General features: G+C 36.4%; 1 pseudogene; it reads left to right on the plus strand.

Moving 5' to 3' along the window:
* Window positions 1–3,382: 3,382 nt before the first annotated feature.
* Window positions 3,383–3,933, plus strand: LOC107728939 (olfactory receptor 13H1-like; annotated as a pseudogene).
* Window positions 3,934–5,754: the final 1,821 nt, after the last annotated feature.

The following is a 5,754-nucleotide window of genomic DNA, read 5'->3' on the forward strand; positions in this document are numbered from 1 at the left end:
GCTGCGGTTCTTCCCCCTCTGAGTGAGTGCTGCGGCCCTCTTTCTCTGAGGAGATTGATGTTGTTTGTGTGACTGAGTGGCTCGCGCACAACGCATATATTACATAATTTCGGTTTTTGATGTGAATCTTACTACACCAGACCGTATTTACTCGTCTGGTTGTTTGATTGCATTTAATTCTGAGGAATAAAATAAAGTATTTGTCTGACTATGAGAAGATAGATATACAGGGGCTCTTGGGATAAAAATTTCTCGAGTGAGAGCACCCGTTTATCTCTCTTCCTCTGAGGAGGTTGGGTCTGAGGGCCGTCGTTTTGAATAGGAGACTTCAGCTATGAGAGTCCTGATGCTGTGGCTCAGGACCTCGGAGGGCAGGCCCCTCTGGGGAAGAGAGGTTCACACCGCATTACACGGTGCCCGTCTCCCCCCAGTGCCCTCGGGAGATCGTTCTGCCAACCCTGCCGGTGTTCCAGGGGGCAGCGGTCTCCGGCGAGCGCTTCTCTCAGTTACCGCCCGGAAACGTAGCGGTACTAAGAGGCTTGCTACCTCTACGGAGGTATTCTGTTGTTAGTAGCCCCGTTCTGGCCGGGCCGAGTATGGTTCTCGGGCCTGATTTCTCTCCTCGACGGCGCTCTATGGGAGATTCCCGTCAGGAGAGATATCCTCTCACAGGCGGAGGGCGCGCCCCCGCCCGGAGCTGTGGAAGCTGTTTAATATATATATTAAATACAGATTTTTAAAACCCAAATCCAAAAACAAAAATACCGAGATATATACCGTATATCGCAAATTGGCCAAAAAATACAGAGATATAAATTTTTGCCCATATCGCCAAGCCCTAAGTGAGGTATACAGAAAACAATAGAGTTCTAAATATCAGCTTTTTAAAGTGTAACACCGTCCCAAAATAATGATCTGCAATTGTAGACATTGGTAAAGGCAATCAATACATAACCCCAATGCTACAACAGGAACCAGATGTAGGCAAATATCACAGTATTAGCTTCAGATACAATAAACATGCTGCCCTCTGTGCCATGCTTGCTTATTCCTGATTAATGGTCACATGGCATAACTCCTTGCTGAAACTTAAGATTCTTAAAGGGACCAAATAATGAAAAATGTAGAGATTCACTTCAAAAATGAAAACAAGACTTCTAACATATTGAGTGGTAACAAAACAATAATTATAAGTCTGAATATATTGAAATAAATCTGAATATTACTACCTATGAGATAAGACACCCAGGTTACTTTTACTTTTATTACTTTTAAGTTATTATAATGATATTGTTTGAATCATTCAGATCCCTTAACTGGGATGTTTTAATTTTGTTGTAAATATATTGTCTTGGAGAAGCCAATGAAAAATTTCACAATCTTTTTTTTCCCCCTTAAATAATTAGTTAATCATAATCAAAATTATAATTAAAATACTTTTAGCTTTTTCTCTCACTTAACATGTATTTTGACATGACCAGCATGCATTTTTTTTCTTTAGAATGCCCTGTAATAGATTCAGCAGTTTTAATTTTTTTTTGTCACCATTTCAGAATTCACACTTGTTTTGTTTTTGTTATCCACCACAGATTTTTCTACTAAATCAAATGCAGAACACCAGTCATCTTGAGTGCATAATATGTATTATTAGGCCTACTGTCTATATGTTTGTTGTACAGGCAAACACCTAGACAGTCTTTGGTGATTCAGATCATTTGAACATCAATGGGCATAAGTTTGACGCAATTTGTAAACTTTAATCTGAACCTCTAAGTTCTGAAACGTTTAATTCATATACATAACTCTCAAATGTAGTTAAGGTGGTCTGACAGCTGATTTCCCCTCAGACATAAAGATGTTTGCCTTTCTAAGGGTCATGTTGCAAATGATGTTTGTTGGTGCAAAGTAATTGGTCCACCTTCAGGACTATTGTTACATCACCTCGAACCAATTGTTATTGTCCACATTACAAAGTATATTATTCAAGCAGATGATAATTACATCTTAATTGGACACTTGTGGTATTATATCCACAGAGGAACACAGATGGAAACTGTTGCATTTTCATTAATGACGGCTTAAATAGTTTGCTTAGGGGACCGATTCAAATGTCAAATAATAATGAATCCTCTGGGAGCTAACTAACAAGCTAATAAATGTTTATCAGACACATCTGCTAATGAAGCAAGCTGATAATGAAGTCCCAGGATGTTCCAGACACCTCATGGCTCTACTTCATAATGGGCCAGTTTATTACTCTTTCTTGTCCAAAACCGCTCAATCAGGTTCCAAACAACCTACGCAACATTTGAAGATAGGCCTTGTTTGATTTTTTCAGTATGAAGCATTACCTTTAACTGTATATCAATAACTATCTCAAATAATTGTCAATAAAAAACAGATACACTTGAAAATTGAAAGTGTAGTGCCTTGTCTTAAAGAAAAGTGAGGTGAAGAGAACAAAAAGGATGAAAAACACAGACCCAGAATTATGACTGATCCCTAGAGAATAAATGTAGTCAAACTGCACTGGCCACTTCACTGCAGTAATTCAATTACGGTTTGGTCATTGGTGGCGTGAGTGAATCACAAAGGGTTATTACAAATGTCCCAGAGCATCTCTAATTAACTGCTCATTTACTGTAGGTATGACCACAACAGGGACACACATGCACTGTGATCAGATCTGTATTTTGGATTATATCCTTGTTTGTCATGTAGGTCATAATGTTAAAGGGATGTTTCATCCATCAAAAAAAGAAACTTCTGTCATCATTTACCCTTATATCACTCTGAACCACTTTCTTTTTGTTTGTTTGTAATACAAAAATAATACATTTATTTTTAAAAAATTCCATACTGTTAAAGTGGATGGTGACCAGGGACCCATCATTGCATGGACTTAATTCCCTTAAATTAATTTTATCGATTTTATTCGTTTAAAAAAAAGGGGAATGAGTGTATACACAATAAGCAAATATAATATGTGTACAAATGTGTGATTGTGTGTGCATGTTGAAATACATGAAAACTATCTTTTGAAGCATTAGATGTTAGTTGGATATAAGTAATATTTAATCTCTACAGCATATGTCTGATAAAATGATAATAATCTTTTCAAATGAATTCAGTCGTGTCCGGCTCTTGGTGATCCTAAGGGCCATGCTTTCCGATTTTCTTTCTTTTTCAGCTGTTCTATGCCTAGGCCAGTGATTTTCAGAAAATAATTCATACCAATACCAAAGCTGATGCAAGGGACTGTAGCAACTACCGTACAATAGTCTTTATTTCTCACACAAGCAAAATCTAAAAAAAAAAAGCTCATAGCACACATGACCAGAAAGCAAATGTCTGCGGTGGATCATTGAAAAAAACATAAACCATAATGACACACAAAATGGTCATCACACTGTCAGCTTTAGCTTGGGGTGTAGCGTTACTTTTCATTAGCATCTTGATAGGCCTTACTCTACGGCTCAACCGTTGTAGAACATTCATATCAAATCCTTTTTTTGTGATAATGCATCTTTGTTCAAATTATCTTGTGAGGATGTGACTGTCAATAACTTGTATGGGCTGATATACACAGTACTGCTGTTTGGTTCTTCTATGGGAAGTATAGTGATTACATACATTAAAATAACCGCTGTTTGCTTAATAATTAAGAGTAAAACTTTAAACAGCCGTGCATTGAAAACCTGCAGCACTCACTTGGCTCTCTACTTGATTATGCTCATCAGTGGGTTTATTGTTATAGTGCTACACCATTTTCCTGCCTATTCAGATTACAGGAAACTGGCTTCCCTGCTGTTTCATATCATTCCAAGCATTTTGAATCCGATCATTTATGGGCTGCAGTGCTCTGAGTTTAGACACGTCCTGATTCAGGTGGTGCACTTAAAAAGAAAAGTAGGGCCATTAAAGATATTTTAAATTACATAACATTTATGCATTTGGTAGATACTTTTATCCATAATGACTTACATTGCGCTGCAGTCAAGGTAGACATTTATCAGTTGTTGCTTTCCCCAGGAACTGAACCCATGACTTTGGTGTTGCTCTACTGTTTGAACTACAAGAAAGTTTATTAAAATGCTGTAATACATGAAAATACAGTGTTCTATATTAATTCTAAAACAGTTCTATATTAATATTAAATATAGGGTCTAAAACAGTTCTATATTAATATTAAAGTTGCAAATAGATCCTCGCATCAACTTCTTTTTGGCCAGAGGAGAACAAGCCACCTGACTGACACTAGTTTCTCCATTATTTATTTTATTTTTTTCTCAATTTCTGTAACCTGATGGAGTTTGGGTTCCTTGCTACTGTCACATTTGGCTTGCTTAGATTGTATTTAAAAGACACTTAATATTCAGCAATTATTGCATTATCGATTTGACTGCACTGACAAAATCGGATGAGAACAAAACTTGAAATGACTTGAGCTGGATGATAACACTAACGTCTTTTGTAGAGCTGCTTTATAGCTGAATCAATTCCTTTCATAACTTTTATAACTTTCACAACGATTTTGTAAAATCGACAAAACTAAGCTGAACTGAACTGATCTGAATAATGACACTATTGTCTTTGAATTTGTCTCATATTTGATGCAGGATTGTTGATTGTATTATTTTGCTGTTTAATACTGTGAAGCTTCTTTGACACACTCTGTATTGTATAGAGCATTATAAATGAATGTGACTTGACTTTTTGTAAATGTTACAACAGCTTTGTTAGATTTTCCTTTGATTTGTGATTCTGTTTTCTAGCAATATATAAACATTATTTATTCCCTCAAACAGAGACAACAGAACTCTCCATGTAGCAATGTTCCATTTATTAATCTAAAGTGACAAGTTTGTATTTCAAATGCCCCAAGTAATTAATCCTTGTGCTGAAACCTATACAAATTTCACCTCAATTTTCATCGTTTCTGATATTAACATTATATTAAAATATTACAATAATGTTATAGTCCAAAAGCAAAGCAGATTTTATATAATTATATCTGTGACAAAAAATGACCAAAACTTATATCATTAGATGAACACTATTTACACAGCATACAGTTTGAGTAATGCATTATTTTATTAAACTCATCCATGCCCAGGGCACTGCTGCATCATAATCCGGCCATGACTAAAAGGTGAATTGACAACCACAACATATTGGCCAAATACAGACTGCAGCTAAATCTGTTTGTCAATTAACCTTTTAATGCTTAAAGGGGTCATATGATGTGATTTCAAATTTTCCATTCTCTTTGGAGTGTTACAAGCTGTTGGTGAATAGATAAGATCCCTAAAGTTGCAAAGACTAAAGTCTCAAACCCAAAGAGATATTTTTTATAAAAGTTAAGATTGGTCCACGCCCTCCTAAAATGCCTCGTTTCGCAAAGGCAATATGGTGTCTAAAACGTAAGTCTCTTGATATTAAAGGGGTCATATGATGCGATTTCAATTTTTCCTTTCTCTTTGGAGTGTTACAAGCTCTTGGTGCATAAAGAAGATCTGTAAAGTTGCAAAGACTAAAGTCTCAAACCCAAAAAGATATTCTTTATAAAAGTTAAGATTGGTCCACGCCCTCCTAAAATGCCTCGTTTGAACATGCCCCCACATGTCTATGTCACGATGTGGGAAGATTTGCATTACGCCGCATAAATGTTCACACAAAGAAAGAAGGCGTAACTTTTATTCTCGCTGTAGTATTGTTGTTGCAGCCGCCATGTCGTGAAGACGCTGTGTGCTT

The sequence above is a fragment of the Sinocyclocheilus rhinocerous genome, unplaced genomic scaffold (assembly GCF_001515625.1).
Source record: "Sinocyclocheilus rhinocerous isolate Xijiao unplaced genomic scaffold, SAMN03320098_v1.1 scaffold908, whole genome shotgun sequence".
NCBI lineage: Eukaryota > Metazoa > Chordata > Actinopteri > Cypriniformes > Cyprinidae > Sinocyclocheilus > Sinocyclocheilus rhinocerous.